The 17854-nt window shown below is 41.6% G+C and overlaps 1 protein-coding gene across 4 annotated transcripts in view; it reads left to right on the top strand.

The window, feature by feature from the left end:
• The window catches only part of THRA (thyroid hormone receptor alpha), a 344747-nt gene that overhangs the window by 95798 nt on the left and 231095 nt on the right, over positions 1-17854 (top strand). For 3 of the 4 annotated variants that reach the window (XM_073608010.1, XM_073608007.1, XM_073608011.1), the window contains exon 2: positions 17435-17560. The exons of the other annotated variant lie outside the window; for it this stretch is intronic. The gene's annotated coding sequence lies outside the window, so the exon portion shown is untranslated. The remainder of the gene's footprint in view (positions 1-17434; positions 17561-17854) is intronic. 4 annotated transcript variants of the gene reach the window in all.

The following is a 17854-nucleotide window of genomic DNA, read 5'->3' as shown; positions in this document are numbered from 1 at the left end:
TGTTTCCCGATTGGCCAAAGCGCCAGGCAACCCCTATTGGACACCTAGCTCTTTGGCGGAAGAGGAGACACACAATCCGCCACTGCTTGAAACCTTTTTACATCTCTGGGAATCCCTTGACATTTTTTTCATCTAGAGCTTGAAGTATGTTCGTGTAATTGCTAACACATAGCTATAGCAATAAATATGTAAATATAACAAACACATGAAACAGAATTGCATAATAAATATCAGAAAGACAGAGTCCCGAAACAATGAATTTGCATTCGTGTTCAGTGCCAACTTTTCATAGGTGTTCATTGTAAAATTCCAACTTTGCAAACCTTTAACTTGGTATTGGTGCCCAGTGAAAAAAAGCAAAAAACTTGGCATTGGTGCTCATGGAGAAGATTGCATTGGTGGGCAGGGAGAAGATTGCATTTTTGTACAGGGAGAGGATTGCATTGGTGTACAAGGAGAAAATTGCATTGGTGTGCAGAGTGAAGATTGCATTGGTGCTGAGGGAGAAGCTTACATTGGTGCTGAGGGAGAAGCTTACATTGGTGCTGAGGGAGAAGATTGCATTGGTGTGCAGGGAGAAGATTGCATTGGTGTGCAGGGAGAAGATTGCATTGGTGTGCTGAGGGAGAAGATTACATTGGTGGGCAGGGAGAAGATTGCATTGGTGCTGAGGGAGAAGATTGCATTGGTGTACAGGGAGAAGATTGCATTGAGGGAGAAGATTACATTGGTGTACAGGGAGAAGATTGCATTGGTGTGCAGGGAGAAGATTGCATTGGTGTGCAGGGAGAAGATTGCATTGGTGTGCAGGGAGAAGATTGCATTGGTGCTGAGGGAGAAGATTACATTGGTGTACAGGGAGAAGATTGCATTGGTGTGCAGGGAGAAGATTGCATTGGTGTACAGGGAGAAGATTGCATTGGTGTGCAGGGAGAAGATTGCATTGGTGTGCAGGGAGAAGATTGCATTGGTGGGCAGGGAGAAGATTGCATTGGTGTGCAGAGTGAAGATTGCATTGGTGCTAAGGTAGAAGATTGCATTGGTGCTAAGGGAGAAGATTACATTGCTGGGCAGGGAGAAGATTACATTGGTGTGCAGGGAGAAGATTGCATTGGTGTGCTGAGGGAGAAGATTACATTGGTGGGCAGGGAGAAGATTGCATATGCATTGCATATGTAAATATAACAAACACATGAAACAGAATTGCATAATAAATATCAGAAAGACAGAGTCCCGAAACAATGAATTTGCATTCGTGTTAAGTGCCAACTTTTCATAGGTGTTCATTGTAAAATTCCAACTTTGCAAACCTTTAACTTGGTATTGGTGCCCAGTGAAAAAAAGCAAAAAACTTGGCATTGGTGCTCATGGAGAAGATTGCATTGGTGGGCAGGGAGAAGATTGCATTTTTGTACAGGGAGAGGATTGCATTGGTGTACAAGGAGAAAATTGCATTGGTGTGCAGAGTGAAGATTGCATTGGTGCTGAGGGAGAAGCTTACATTGGTGCTGAGGGAGAAGCTTACATTGGTGCTGAGGGAGAAGATTGCATTGGTGTGCAGGGAGAAGATTGCATTGGTGTGCTGAGGGAGAAGATTACATTGGTGGGCAGGGAGAAGATTGCATTGGTGCTGAGGGAGAAGATTGCATTGGTGCTGAGGGAGAAGATTGCATTGGTGCTGAGGGAGAAGATTGCATTGGTGTGCAGGGAGAAGATTGCATTGGTGCTGAGGGAGAAGATTACATTGGTGTACAGGGAGAAGATTGCATTGGTGTGCAGGGAGAAGATTGCATTGGTGTGCAGGGAGAAGATTGCATTGGTGTGCTGAGGGAGAAGATTACATTGGTGGGCAGGGAGAAGATTGCATTGGTGCTGAGGGAGAAGATTGCATTGGTGCTGAGGGAGAAGATTGCATTGGTGCTGAGGGAGAAGATTGCATTGGTGTGCAGGGAGAAGATTGCATTGGTGCTGAGGGAGAAGATTACATTGGTGTACAGGGAGAAGATTGCATTGGTGTGCAGGGAGAAGATTGCATTGGTGTGCAGGGAGAAGATTGCATTGGTGTGCTCAGGGAGAAGATTACATTGGTGTACAGGGAGAAGATTGCATTGGTGTGCAGGGAGAAGATTGCATTGGTGTGCACGGAGAAGATTGCATTGGTGTACAGGGAGAAGATTGCATTGGTGTGCTGAGGGAGAAGATTACATTGGTGTACAGGGAGAAGATTGCATTGGTGTGCAGGGAGAAGATTGCATTGGTGTGCAGGGAGAAGATTGCATTGGTGTACAGGGAGAAGATTGCATTGGTGTGCAGGGAGAAGATTGCATTGGTGCTGAGGGAGAAGATTGCATTGGTGTACAGGGAGAAGATTGCATTGGTGCTGAGGGAGAAGATTACATTGGTGTACAGGGAGAAGATTGCATTGGTGTGCAGGGAGAAGATTGCATTGGTGTGCAGGGAGAAGATTGCATTGGTGTGCTGAGGGAGAAGATAACAGTGGTGGGCAGGGAGAAGATTGCATTGGTGTACAAGGAGAAGATTGCATTGGTGTGCTGAGGGAGAAGATAACAGTGGTGTGCAGGGAGAAGATTGCATTGGTGTGCAGGGAGAAGATTGCATTGGTGTGCTGAGGGAGAAGATTACATTGGTGGGCAGGGAGAAGATTGCATTGGTGGGCAGGGAGAAGATTGCATTGGTGGTAAGCAGTGAGTGTGTCCAGGGGAGTACAGGGTGCTGTGCCTCTTAACCATCCTCAGGACCCCGGTTGAGAAACCCTGTGCTGCATTGAATTAAGTTTCAAAGATTGCTTGATTTGAGATCTTGTGCAAATGAATGCAGTTGTGTATTCATTTAAATAATTAAATGCATTTCTAAATGCAATTATTGTGAAGAGTAATTATAGTCTGAAAAAACCCCACCACGAGCGCATTCAAGAGAGCTTTTGAGCAGAAAAAAACGAGGACCGCACATATATTCTAGACTAGTTTAGGTGCATTGGTGCTTTTGCACATTGATGCATTCTATGGGCCAGAATAAATGAATATTCTGGCCAATGGAATAAATTAATGCACAAATGTGTAGAAAGACGTGCAATACAAAGCTTTTTGCGTGATTTTTTTTTTTAAGCAGCTTTTCTCCTGACAGTAGAAAAGGTGATCAAAAACACTAAGCAGGCGTCCTTTGTGGATGAGGCCTATGATCACCATCTGAATCGGTGCAACGCTGCACCGATTCCTAAAAGTAGTTCCTGTAGTACTTTTGGTGACGTCGGGGGCAATTTGAATAGACATCTGTGCCTGAAACCGCACAGATGTCTTTTAGATCGCCCCCGAAGTCGGAGTGCATTGCCGGTTTGAAATCGTGTGAGTTCAGCTGAACTCGCATGATTTCTGACCCGCATCAGTGTGAACCTGGGCTAAAACCTGGAAGCTGATTGGTTTCTATGCAGAGCTGCACCAGATTTTGCTTTCTCCAGTTTTAGTAAATCAACCCTAAAGTGTCTTGAAGATAAAAAAAAAATAAAGAAAAAAACATTCTGCTCTGTGTAACTTGTCACATTACACTAGTATTGATCTTGCTGCGCTGTGTTGTAATAAATGTCCATATATCTACACTGATAATTAATGTTTTGCTCCCTATAATCACAAGTTCACAGTAACAATTTCCTGTGATGATGAGCGCTGGCGGCTGTGTCTCAGCAGGGAATATCGTGGTGAAGGGGTTAATTTTGGTTTGGAAGCACACATCAGAGAAAAGGTGGGGTGTTGCTATGCTGTGCGGTAGGGAGGGGTCTGCTGTGCTTTCTATATGTGCATGTGGGGACCTGCCGCTGGTGGGGGGGATTAATCCCACAAGGGGTCATGAACTAGCAGGCAAAGCTCTGACTGTGTTCTGTGTGTGAGCTTGTAGTCAGCTCTGCATTCAAGTTAAGGGGTTACTATCACAGTTTGTGGGCTTTGTATGTGTCGGGGAATGGCTGTGATTTGGCAGTAGTGAACATCCTTCGTCTTTCATACTTTCGGATTTTACAAAGAGTGCGCTATTGTATACTGGAGCTTTTTGTTTCCTTGCACCAAAAAAAGTTGTCCGTTTTTAGTTCACACGACTTCTACGTGTTTGCCAGCGAAGGAGTTAAAACGCTCACCCTCCACCCATCAAGCATGGCCTCTAAAATTCTTTATACAGCTGTCCTAGGGCAATGTACATTTAAGAGATGGTGGATGCACCCATGCTTTCATTGCACAAATATGAGCTGGATAAGTTCGACTGGCTTTTGTGTGCCTGAACATATACTCTGGTACCCCCAGTTCTTATGAGACACTGACACGCATGGGATGGTGTATATGAACATAAAAGAGAAGTCACCTTTTGCAGCAGTAGTTTAATTAGGGTTTTAAGTTTCTACAAGTAGAGGAACCCTCAACATGTCTCCATATGCATAACGCTGATCATTTTTTTCTTGATTACTAAACCCAGGACCCTGCATTCACTTTATCAGGTCTCCCACAGTACACAGAATATGGACATGCAATTATTTTAGCAAATATAAACCGCTAAATACATTTTTCTTATCAACAGTACAGGCATACCCCACTTTTAAGTACACAATGGGGTTTATTTACTAAAGCTGGAAAGTTCAAAATCAGGCTCCCTTCTGCATAGAAACCAATGAGCTTCCAGGTTTTATTACCAAGGCTTAATTGAACAAGCCGAGGTTAGAAGCTCATTGGTTTCTATGCAGAAGGGAGCCTGATTTTGCACTTTTCAGCTTTAGTAATTAAACCCCATTGTGTACTTAAAAGTGGGGTATGCCTGTATATAGCAGTCTTTTAACTTCTATCAGTGTCCGGCCGAGCACTGGTTAAAGCTTGTAGGAGGAGTTTTCATTCTCCTTTGATTGTCCTATGAGGTTGCATGACCCCTGACCCTCTGTCTTGACAGTGCTGATTGGCCCTGTGCTGGTCACATACACCCTCCCAAAAAGAAAAAAAAAACTCTCCAGCCATACACACCAAACTGAGCATGTGCAGAGTGCCCCCAAGGCTCTGTGCTATCAGCTGATGGATTGGGGACAGTAAAAGAAAGGAACGATCATAGAAGACCGGCTCAAATAGACTTTTTACACAATGTTTAGGATTAACCCCTTAGGTTCCACAGTGAGTATAACGAGCATGCTTTAATGCATACATACAGACTGATTTTACTGTTGTGGGTGTAGTAACACTTTAATGTTGAAACTAAAATTCTTAGGGCTGTTTGAGGTTTAGAGCTCTCTTTGGATGGGTTCTGAGCAAGCCCCTTTAAAGAGTCAGTCCACCCATAAGTGGTATTCCAGATAAAGGTGATATCGGGGGCCTGTTGGGTATATATTGGGTCTTCTGTTTCTGTGACAGACAATCAGGCTGATCTGTCACAGACAAGAACTGTATAGGCACCTTGCGGAAGGAAGGAAGTAAACCCTGCCTCTATTTTTTTTGGTGACCTGTAAAGTAAGCGCATAATGTGCTAGTATGCATTGTATACTAGCACATTATGTGACACTTACCTGCAAAGGAAGCCCTCGTCGTCCCCGCTGGAGGCCTCATCTATCTTCACCCGTATTCCTTCCGGGTTCGCAGACTCTGGCTGTGTGACTGACCAGAGCTGCATGACATCACTCAAACACATGCCTTTCACGGCACAGGGCTCTGAAGAAATGGCACGGGTGGCCGTTCCTTCAGAGCGCATGCGCTGATGACATCATCAGCGGCGTATACAGTAAATATCTCCTAAACAGTGCAAGTTTAGGAAATATTTACAGTACCTATAAGTAAGCCTTATTATAGGCATATAAAATCAAGGGAAGCTTACTTCCTCTTTAAAGGGTAACTTCACTTTTGTGCAGAAAAAAATTGCAAATAAAAAATCCAAAACATAGCATATACAATTGCTACACAAGTCATATTGTAATTGAATGTTATTAAAAAGTACCTTTCGTTTCCAATTTGCAGCTCTGTTACCTTCTGTAAATTGCAAAGTAAGGCGGCAACCTGGAGGTGTTCTGAACACAGATGGTATACAGAACGCCCCCCAGATATATAATTTCCTGCTTGTGTGATTGGCTCTGGATTTTCCAGAATTCTGAGAGAGCAGAGGAGTGGGGAGGGTGGGAAAGTGGAGATCTGCTTTAACAATAAAAAATATCTGACACTAGGCTACTGGCCTGCAAGATTTTCATACATGAAACATTCCTGCGTTCTTTTGACCATTTTTGCTTTAGCCTAGTTTTGGAAGGCATATAGAAATGAAGAGGTTAAGCTTGTACTTGTTTTGCCATTATATGGCATTGATGACAGTATAAGAACGTATTTATTATGCAGGTATTTGGCACAGAGTATGTTAACCTTATACTTGTCCTCTGATTTTATGCATTTGGCGATCTTGTTCTGCGGTTAAGATTCCTCTTTTTCAATGTCTGGGTCTCAAGCTCTTGTTCTTTCTTTTATTGTGTAGGTGTCTGGATTCTGAGAGTGTGTTTTCACTTGATCTGTAGGTCTCCCACTCCCTGGGTGTCACAGACTTCCTGTAGACTGCAGTGTTATTAATACTTCCTGTGGACTTCTTTGAGGTGCACAGTGAGGGGCTTCAGGCTGGTAGTTGTCTCACACTAGTCCTACTCAAGACACTCAAGTAAAATCCCCTAGAGTTGCTTCTGCCACTCTCTGGGTATTTAGAGGTTACAACTGCACTGATTATGCCTGCTCTAGAGATGTTGAGCCAAACACATTTTGCCGCAAAGCTGCAAAATTACAACTTCTGTTGGGTTTTAAATGCTATCAGCATCCTTTATCTTCATGCCAGATACTGATCACTTGAACAAAGGAAATCACCCCTTACATTGACACAGAGAGCAATACAAATACAACTCTTCACTTCAGCAAAAAGATCTCAATAACTGCGCCCTGCAGGAGAAGACGCTCAATATTTCTGGATGGAACCAAGTCCAAGCTCCACTGTGGTCTTCAGAGTTCAAGACTTATGGCAGTGTCAAATGCCTGCCTCCCCTGTGGTAGCTCTCTTGCTGGCCCCTCACTACTATGTCCTCTGACGTGGGGGCTAACTACCTACTTGAAGACCAGGCCTATTCTGACACTTTTTGTTTACATGTAAAAATCTGTAATTTTTGCTATATATATATATATATATATATATATATATATATATATATATATATATATTTAGCAAAGGCCCTAGAGAATAAAATTGTGGTCATTGCAATTTTTTATGTTAAACTGTATTTGCGATGCAATTTTTTTTTCTTTTTAATACACTTTAATTAATTTTAATGCAAAAAAACACAATATATATAACCCAATTTTTGGTAAGCTAAAAGATGATGTTACGCCAAATAAATAGATGTCTAACATGTCACGCTTTAAAATTGCACCCACTCGTAGAATGGTGACAAACTACGATACCTAAAAAATCTCCATAGGCAATGATTTCATTTTTTTTCTTACAGGTTACCAGTTTAGAATTACAAAGGAGGTCTGGCGCTGGAATTAATGCACTTGTTATAACGCTTGCGGCGATACCTCACATGTGTGAGGTGAATAACGTTTACAAATGTGTGTGCAACCTACGTATGCGTTTGCCTCTGCGCGTGAGCACGTGGGGACAGGGGCGCTTTAATAATTTTTTTATTATTACTTTATTAGATTTTTTTTTCTTTTTACACTGTCCCTTTAATTTTTTTTTATTACTTTTATTCCTATCACAAGAAATGTAAACCTTCCATGTGATCAAAATAAAGTATGACCAGTTCTTTTTATGGAAACATCTGCCCTAACCAGAAGTGCCGAAAATGCTCGCCATAGAGGTGATTGGAGACAACCCTGTCTCCTGTCATCTCTATTGTAAGCTGCTGCAACGGATGCCGGGCTCCCCACCCGGAGGAGTGAGGTGGCAGGGGAGGGGGACCCTTTTCTGCAACCTGTAAAAGCAATACAGCTGCTGGGATCGCTTTCACTGTTAGAGAATCGCCGGCTAAAAATTTTGATGGCTTACAGCTGCAGCCAAAACCCTGGTATAACCACTTGCAGTCAATCATGTACATGTACAGTATCTCACAAAAGTGAGTACACCCCTCACAATATTTTATTATATCTTTTCATGTGATAACATGAAAAGATATAATAAAATATTGTGAGGGGTGTAAGAAGGGTCGCTGGTTCGAATCCCGACCACGACACTACCTGCCTGGAGTTTGCATGTTCTCCCTGTGTCTGCGTGGGTTTCCTCCGGGTACTCCGGTTTCCTCCCACACTCCAAAGACATGCTGGTAGGTTAATTGGATCCTGTCTAAATTGTCCCTAGTATGTATGAATGTGAGTTAGGGACCTTAGATTGTAAGCTCCTTGAGGGTGTAGGGACTGATGTGAATGTATAATGTATATGTAAAGCGCTGCGTAAATTGACGGCGCTATATAAGTACCTGAAATAAATAAATAAGTAAATAAATAAAATATGCATTTTCTCCTATGTATTTCTAACACTGAACTTCTGCTATGATCTCTAACATCCAGTGAAAAGACAGGAAAGTAACCACATGACTTCAGCAGTCCAAATCATGCTGAGGTGTGAAACAGCCAATCCTTGCAGAGCTGCTGAAGAAAGGAGTGGGGGAGGGAATTAAAAATCACTCACAGCAAGGGGGAGGATTTGACAAAGTTTTTCTCAGTTTGTCAAGATTTATCTCACTGAACAATAAAAGAGGATTGCTCAGAGATGGATTAACTCTGTGTGGCAAGACTGGACTCAAATGATAGGAAATCTTATACTCTACAGTATGATAAAAAAAAAAAAAAAAAAAAAAAGATTTCGGGTTTACATCCACTTTAACCCTCTTGGGCATGGAGTTCACCGGAGCTTCACAGGTTGCCACTGGAGTCCTCTTCCACTCCTCCATGACGACATCACAGAGCTAGTGGATGTTGGAGACCTTGCGTTCATCCGCCTTCCATTTGAGGATGCCCCACAGATGCTCAATAGGGTTTAGGTCTAGAGAGTTATTTTGAGGGGACAGCAAATTTACACTGTTATACAAGCTGTACACTCACTACTTTACATTGTAGCAAAATGTCATTTCTTTAGTGTTATCACATGAAAAGATATAGTAAAATATTTACAAAAACATAAGGGGTGTACTCACTTTTGTGAGATACTGTATGTGATTTGGCGGCAAGTGGCTACTGAAGGTATCTAATGTTAGAGACTTTACAGGAGCAGAATTCAGACTTGCCGCCTCTGGAAGAGATAAGTGTTGTAGAGAGTAGATCTTCTTGGTGAAAGGAGAGGGTTACTAGGAAAACAGTTTTATTGTGTCCCACTTGAGAGTATATCCTCTCACTTTCTTTTCTGTCTGAAACCTGTCAAATAGGTAGGAAATTAGGAGATTTGCCTCTAGACAGGTAGTGGAGAGGAAGTCTGCCAAATCGGGCAACAGCGATAAAAAGTTGACAATGATTACTATCTTCACCCCAAGGTGGTATTGTTTGTACACTGAACCTTGCATCATCATGTATACAGCTCTGACATGGCTATACATTGTTGAAACTTACCGTGTTTCTCTGAGCAGCAGCAGTAACCAGTAGGGTTCTTATACGCATGCAACTGTTTGCATTCCTACAGCATCAAATATGGTCCATAGGCTGTGAACGCAGATTTTTAGTCTTCGCAGCTAAACATTGTGGACTAAAAGAGAGCAGTGTGCACCAGCCTATAGAATAAAATACTGTTGCGTACCCATCTATATATATTATAGATTTGTGCATAAGTCATTAACTTAACTTTTTCAACCTAATTATGTAACTTATTAATTTAAAATTGTCTGCAGACTAAAGTTTTTATGTGTAAATCATATTGTACCTTGTAAAACAGACCGGCATAGTTGTCACAGTGACTGAATAGGTCTGCCTCAAAACCTTTGGAATAGTGTACTGGCGTCCTATTGTATGCGTGTTTTTACTCAGTACCCTTCTCTATAAAAGGTGCATTTTCCTGAATGGTGTTGGTAATTTTTTCTAAATACGGATGAGCAGTGAAATTTAATATGGGCTCTTCTATTAAATTATTTGTATTTTGACATACGTTTTGAAAAAACGTCACCAACATTGTTGGCAAATTTTTACCATAATGTAATAGTAATAGTTTTCACTTAAAATGATTCTAAAGACAACATTAAAAAAAAAAAAAAATTAATAAAAAAGATGCTATACCTACCTGCTCTGTGCAACGATATTGCACAGAGCCACTCCCTACTTCTTCGTTCCCTGCTGGTGCTGTCCGCTCTTTCTTCCAACGAGTGCATCTATAGCGAGCTGTGTGCTATAAGGCACCCGTGCGGGCATGCTCTCAAGAGGGGCTGTGTGCACCCATAGACACACACAGCACGGCTCTGCCACGCTCCCCACTCCCTCCTCATAGGCTTTGCCTGACAGCAGCAGGCATCGCTGCCTTTGTCTCTTGTGATACAAGGAAGTGGACGAGCGTTGCAGCAGATGGGAACATCACTGGATCCTAAGAGGAGGCAGATAAGTGTTTAGGGAAGGTGGTTGGTTGTAAAAGAGCTAATGGAACATTTTTAACCTTAATGTAGGAAATGCATTTAAGGCACAAACATTTTGCCTTTAGAACCACTTTAAGCAAAATTTCTGTGAAATGCACTGGAATGAGGAATTTCGCAGAATGTTGACATTCACCCCTATTCTGAACCAGCTGTAATTCATCAGGTGTCTAGGTCTGTAAAGGTTAAAGTGGTCTAAAGCTAGTAGTTTTCTTCGGTTTTAGAGTATGGAAATGCTAAAACTCCTGTCAGCTTTGCTGTTTATTGATATTGGGGCAAAAAGTAAGAAGAAAGAAATATTTTGCAGTAGTAGCCAAAACAGGGAAGATGGAGAATCTTCCAGTGAGGACAGTTGTTTCAGGGACACCTAATAGTGGTTTACCCAAGTAGAGGCTGCTAGGGGTTCATTGAGCACTTAGCAATTTCTGCCTCTCAGGTAAGTAACCTCTGATTCAAACTATGTTTTCATATATAATGGGAAAATTCTTTTCTCTGAGCAACAATGTAAACTATTGGTAAGGGTTCCCTAAGGCCAGCCATAGGTGGATTGAAATTCGGCCGGTTCAGTAGGGACCGGCGAATTCTGTTACATCTATGGGAAGGCTGGTTGATTGACTTCTCTCGTTCAACTTCTGTACAACCAGCCTGATGGGAAATTTTTGCTTGATCAGTGCTGCCAGCACTGATCAGGGTATTCCCAGGGCAGGGAAGCTTCCCTTCTGTCAGAAAAATACAATAGCTCTGGATTCTCCCGAACACATTGAATGTGTGGATGGGGTAATTGATTATTTTTCTTTCATGCAACCCGCTGGTTGAAAGAAAGAAAGTGAATCCTTTATAGGCCGCCTAAGTTATCTCAAGGGTTCCTCCATGTTAAAAATTTGTATGTGATTTCAGATCACTTTAGAACCATTTCCCAAATGGACAATTTATATTTGAACCAAAGAAGCTTTGGTCGTCTATATACCTGTACTTCAGGTTTAGGCCTGGCTCACACCTATGCATTTTTCAGATTTGCACTACAGTCCATTTAACATGGTTTCCTGAGGAACACGTTCTGTAGTGCAAATCTGCAAAATGCAAAAAAGCACTAAAAATGCACAGGTGTAAATCAGAAAATATAAACTGATTGCCTGGATCAGTCGTTATTATTATCAAACATTTGTCAAATGGATAACCAGAAGTTGGAGTCCTAGCGACCCTAAATCGCATATAACAAGAAAGAGAGAATAAATTTCTCCCAAGAGGGCCAAGTCTAGGACACTGTGATTGATTCAATAATTTTAAGTGTCCTAGACTTGGCCCTCTTGGGAGAACTTTATTCTCTCTTTCTTGTTACAGTTGTAAATCAGGACTTACTGTGATTCTTTGGGGTTGATTTACTAAAGGCAAACAGGTCATTCACTTTGCAAAGAAAGTTGCACTTTGCAAAGCTTAGGCTGCATTCACACCTGAGCGTTTCAAAGTCGCGCAGCTTTGTAGCATTTTTACTGCGTTTTTGCCACGATTTTGTTCAGGTCACCAATGTAAAAGGCAGAAAAACGCCTGTAATCTGCCCCAAAGAAGCTCATGTTCTTTTTTGAGCTTAGGTCGTTTTTCAGGCGTTTTGCTTCAGGTGACAAAACGCTCAGATGTGAACAGGTGCCATTGAAATTAATTGGATTTTGCTTGTTGGGTGGTTTTCAGGCGTTTTTTCAGGCGTTTTACGAGCATTTTATAAGCTGAAAATGCTCAGGTGTAAAAGCAGCCGCAATGAATGAGGTGAAGCTCTGCTGACTTGCGTCATCCAATCATATGCAAGCAAAAAATGCTGTTTTTTTCCCCTTGCACTTGATTAGGTATTCTTTGTCAAATGAAACTTCATCTCAATTCCCTTAACGCTGGAATAAATTCTCTTGCAAAGTGAGCAGCTAATTTGTCAGCCAGTAAATCAACCCCTTTGTGTCTTCTTCTAATGAGAATAAGCTCTGGTTCTTCTGTGATTTGGTTCCAGAGCGGCCTGCTCTAATTTTTTATTATATTATTGTTTTTTTTTTTTTTTTTTTTTTTAATAGTAACACTCAGGTGTCTTTTTACTTGCTTTTATACAATTGGTTGTTAGGCGTAATGTACATGGGACGTTTTTACAACCTCTCCTGAATGATTTAACTTGAGAGATAGTAACCTCTGTTTTGCCGCGTTTACATCCCGCATTTAGCGTCGTTTTGCCACGGTTGCGTTTTGGAAGCATTTTTTTTTAAATAGCCATGAATGAAAAACGCCTGTAAACGAAACGCGTCTAAACGTGAGTTACTGCGTTTACCAGCTGTTACAGGCATTTGGAGTTTCAAACGTCTCTGAACTCCCATCCTGAATGCAGTTTTTTACGTTCCAAAAAAGCTTCTAAACTCAACTGCCTAGAAACAACTATAAACGTCCCTGTGTACATGTACTGATAAGATAACATAGAGGAGAGTTCAGGGGCAGCTGGTAAAAACGCCCAACTGCTCCTAAACGTCCGTTTACCAGCAGCCGTGTACATGAGGCCTTAGACCAGCCATTGTCAACCAAGTTTCCTTCAAAGTTTGCTAGGGGTGTCTTGAGCTGTGGCTGATTGACTTCCCATCTGATGGTTCCTGCATAGAATGTGGACCAAAGACACTTGGCAGAACCAGCGGTATTATTTCAGTTATTTTTATCTAAGTGTCTATAGGAGATTCTGACCACCAGTGTAGGGTGACATTATTTCCACTGACCCCTGATCAGTTGATTTTAGTAGGGGTTCCCTGAGATGTTACAATTAATTCAAGAGTTTATTTCGGGGGTAAAAAGGTTGAGAGAGGCTGTGCTAGACTTTCTCTGAATTCTCTGCTATTTGGCTGTGAAGAGGTTAAGCCTCTTCTGACTCTTTCAGTATCTGTTTCTAGAGAGATTATGTTTCAAGTCCTTAGGTGTCTGGATCTGAAGAGGTTAAGCCTGCTCTGATCCTACAGGTGTCTGGTTCTGGAGAGATAAGCTTGCTCTGATTGTACAGGTGTCTGGTTCTGCAGAGGTTAAGCCAGGTTGGTGTCTTCAGGTATCTGGTTCTAGATGGATTATTCTTGCCCTTTTTTTCTGCAGGTGTCTTGAGATCATGAGGTTATGCTTGCACTCTCATTTCCTGCATCCTTAGATGCTCCTGGATAACTATTTTTAGAACCTCTATTTTCAGTTGTGTAACATTAACCTTTTGTCTGCAGGATAACCCAGGGCAGTGTGGTTTACTCTTAGATGCATCGTCAGAAGACAGGGGTCACGTGAAAGGTTCAAATAAATAGCCTGGCTTACCTAGAGAAAAGAAGCTTAAGAGGAACTGCAGTCTGCTCACATAGTTTGTAATAAAAAAAAAATATCTTTGCCATTCTGAAGCTTTCCTCCAACCACTTTGCATAATTTTTATATACTGTGATTCTGTACTTGCCAAATATGCTTCAGAAATCTCCCTCCACTAAGTCTGGCTCCAGCCATTTTAACTGTGGGTTCACAGAGGCACACCTCCAACTCTGCAGCTCTCATTGGCCCTCTTATGACTCCCCCCCCCCCTTCCTCGCAAACTCTCACGAGAGTGAGAGAGGGCTGTGCATATGATGTCATAAGCCTAAGCTAATGATCAGACAAGAAAGAGGAAAAGGGCTGTATAAGATATTTACTGGCAGAAAAAAAAATGTTTTACTATCCAAAGATAAAACAACAAGGGCAGAAGATTTAATAGATGGAAAGTTGAAAAACTGACTGAAGGTCCGATTTAAGTCTCAAAATCTTTGATGTGAGTGGTACATGCATTTTGGAAGCATTATGGATGCAGATCATACTAACAGACACTGTTGCCTTCAGTAAAAGCTTCATGCTTTGTCATTTCGGAAGATACCTCTTCAGCAGACCTTTCATGTTACTGACTTTTTTTTTTTAATCAGCTTGGGTTTTGTGAATTGTATTACTCTAGGAAATGTGTTTGAAAATAATTAGCATATCATGTGTTACAAAGTGCCTACAGGTTATTTCCTGTACTTGTACATGTAGGCATATCAGTCACTGTCCTTCAAAGAATTTAGGTTCCCATTCATACACAATTGAAGGCCAATTTAATAGGAAGCAAATTAGAGCTGAGCAGCAGGCAAACAGAATACACATATGGCAAAGGATTTGTAACTTTTGTGACTTGTAAATCAGGTCATTGACACCACATTTTCTGCAAGAATTGTGTAAACCCTAAAATAACTTTCTCTTAATTGCTTTTTTTGATATGTTTAATATACCGCTGGAAGAATTTTGTTATATATTTTTTTATAAATACAAAAAAAAACTTGTGCTATCTCAAAGAGCCCTCCTAGCTCCTATTTTGAACTACAGAATGATCAACCTTTATTGTGGAAATCTGAGAGTAGGAGAGGTTGAGAAGTTAAACAAAAGACAACTGGACAGGGCTGACACTATTCGAATAAACAACAATGCTGTGTGTTGTAAGCTCACAAATGTACTTAAAAGCTGGGTGCATATTTGGCAGATCAACAAGTATTTTCCTGTAACAAGTCAAAAATATTAATGGGCACGGCGCCAAATGATAAACTGTACTACCACAAAAACTTGGATAGTGTAAAAACGTCTTTTAATCCAGATTAAAACTGCACAGCCAAAAAAAACAATGTGCAAGGTACAGGGACAAGAGAACAAACTGGGCACAGTATTGCAAGGTACCGCTTGGTCTCTGCTTCTCCTCCTTAGCTGCAGCCCAGTTTGTTCTCTTGTCCCTGTACCTTGCACATTGTTTTTTTTTTGGCTGTGCAGTTTTAATCTGGATTAAAAGACGTTTTTACACTATCCAAGTTTTTGTGGAGCCACATTTTGCAGATTTGGTTGGTGAACTGGTATACCGAGATATAGGTATAAGAAGGTATATAATACACACTCCTGCAGTCCGGTGATTGGAGTCTTTCTGCCAGGATACTCGGAAGTCACCTTTGATGAATTATAACATCTGATCTTTTCCATGCCTGAGGGTCACTCTGTGGCCAATACTGTCTGGTGAGCGCTTTGATATACCACTTCGGGTGAAACACGAATAGGATAGCATATGCACTTTATTATTAAGTGGTGATTGGATATACTATGAAGATTGTGTGTTTTTTGCTCTATATCAATTAGAGACATTTATTTTGCACTGCATTCACTTTTTGGCCTTATATTGCACATGTACTATATATTTCAATATACGACAGAGATTTTTTTGCACTGCATTCACTTTGGCAATATATTGTACATTATCGTTACACTTCTATGTATGACGGAGTTAACACAGAAATAATTTAGTAATATGCATTGTTGATGCGCCCTATATTGTTTGTTTATTGTTTATAAGTATTTTCCTGTACTTGCAGAGTCTTTAAAGTGGTTCTAAAGGCACAAGTTTTTTTTTTATTTTTAAAGCGGAGTTCCAGCCTGTACAAAAAAAAAAAAAAAATTAAAGTTAGCAGCTACAGTTGTAGCTACTAACTTTTAATATATGGACACTTACCTGTCCAGGGTTTCCGCAGTGTCGGCACCCCAAGCCAATTCTCCCATCAGCTTTGAGTGCAGGCGCTGACATTGCAACTAAGGGAAACTGGCAGTGAAGCTTTCAGGCTTCACAGCTGGTTTCTTACTGTGCATGCACAAGTCGTGCTGCGCTTGCTGAGTGGTCCCCTCGTCTTCTGGGGGACACACAGGTCTCAGAAGGCAGTGGGGGGAGGAGGAGGGCCGAAATCACTCGGGGAAATTATGTACCTCGCCACGGCAGGGTACATAGGAAATGAAGAAGAATAACAATGGAAAAGAAGTTAAAACAAACTGGATCTGGATCCAGCGATGCTTGCATGAGAGGCTCGGCTGTCCAGGGATTCTCCCTCCTGATTGGCTGAGACACAGCAGTTGGTGCCATTTGCTCCCGCTGCTGTCAACCAAAGTCAGTAAGCCAATGAAGAGAGAGGGGGGTGAGGGGGTGCCAAGCCACGGCTCCTTGTCTGACTGGACACACAGAGCATCGGCTCCAGTGCCCCCATAGCAAGCTGCTTGCTGTGGGGGCACTCAACAGGAGGGAGGGGCCAGGAGCACCGGCGAGGGGACCCGAGAAGAGGAGGCTCTGGGCTGCTCTGTGCAATACCACTGCACAGAGCAGGTAAGTATTACATGTTTGTTATTTTTAAACAAAAAAAAAACTAGACTTTAGTACCACTTTAAAGGGATAAATCATAGGGAAACATGCATATATTGTAGAGATGTATGGCATTTTTAAAAAATATCGCTTTGCAGACAGAGATGATGTACATGGGCATTGCCACATGTATATCTTCCTCATTTATGGCCCTGAGCATTTATTGTGCAGGTAGCATGCATTGTATACCATGACGTACCCCCAAGGGGGAAACTTTAGGAGGGCTGTTTTCCTACTACAAACTTGGTACACCAAATCTGAATGGATATAGAGAGGTGATTCTGGAGTTTGGCTTGAAAGCAGTATACAATTGCATTAAATGGTGCTTTTATATCTTCGTGAAGTTTTTCTTTAACCTCAGCATATGTTTTTGGATTGTGGCAGGAAACCCACACAGACACAGGAAAATATAAACCCAATGTAGATATTGTTTCATGTAGATCAGAACCCCATATCCAAAGGTACATGGCCAGGCCACTTAGCCACCATTCTCTAATATGTGATTTAAAGGCATTCATCATTTTTGTGTGTGTGTAAGGGGGGACGACTTGTAAGAATTGCTGTGCAAGAGGATATAGGAATAGCCATGCCCAGGTTCTTACTCTAATTTTTGTTCTTTTTTTTAGAGTGACATTATTTGGTTAAGTGAGGCAAACAAAAAAATGGAAGCAAGAGTGACAACTGGACCGTAGAATCTTGTGCACCGATCCTACATACACTCCTCCTCTTACATTGCTTCTTCCTGTCCACTGGTATTTATCTTTTAATTTTCTTCAACCTAACCTGTGATTTTGATCTAATTTATCTTTATAAACTCCATGAAATAGAACCTGTCAGGATGAAAATTAGGTAGCTGTTACATGTTTGCTTTATTGCTTGGTGATTCTCTAACCCCAAACAGGAGGCTGCAAGCACCTAGTGCATTACCAAAGGTCTAATGGTGAGCTCAGAAGAAGAGGGCGCGAAAAACCCAAAACGCGTCAGTTCGCCAGCTTAGTGAGGGGTTGCTGGAGTTTGCGTATCCTGTACTGCATGGCGTCTTGTGG

The sequence above is a fragment of the Aquarana catesbeiana genome, linkage group LG12, assembly GCF_042186555.1.
Source record: "Aquarana catesbeiana isolate 2022-GZ linkage group LG12, ASM4218655v1, whole genome shotgun sequence".
Lineage (NCBI taxonomy): Eukaryota > Metazoa > Chordata > Amphibia > Anura > Ranidae > Aquarana > Aquarana catesbeiana.
Note: the sequence above shows the minus strand (reverse complement) of the source record. Positions and strands in the feature narration are given on the sequence as shown.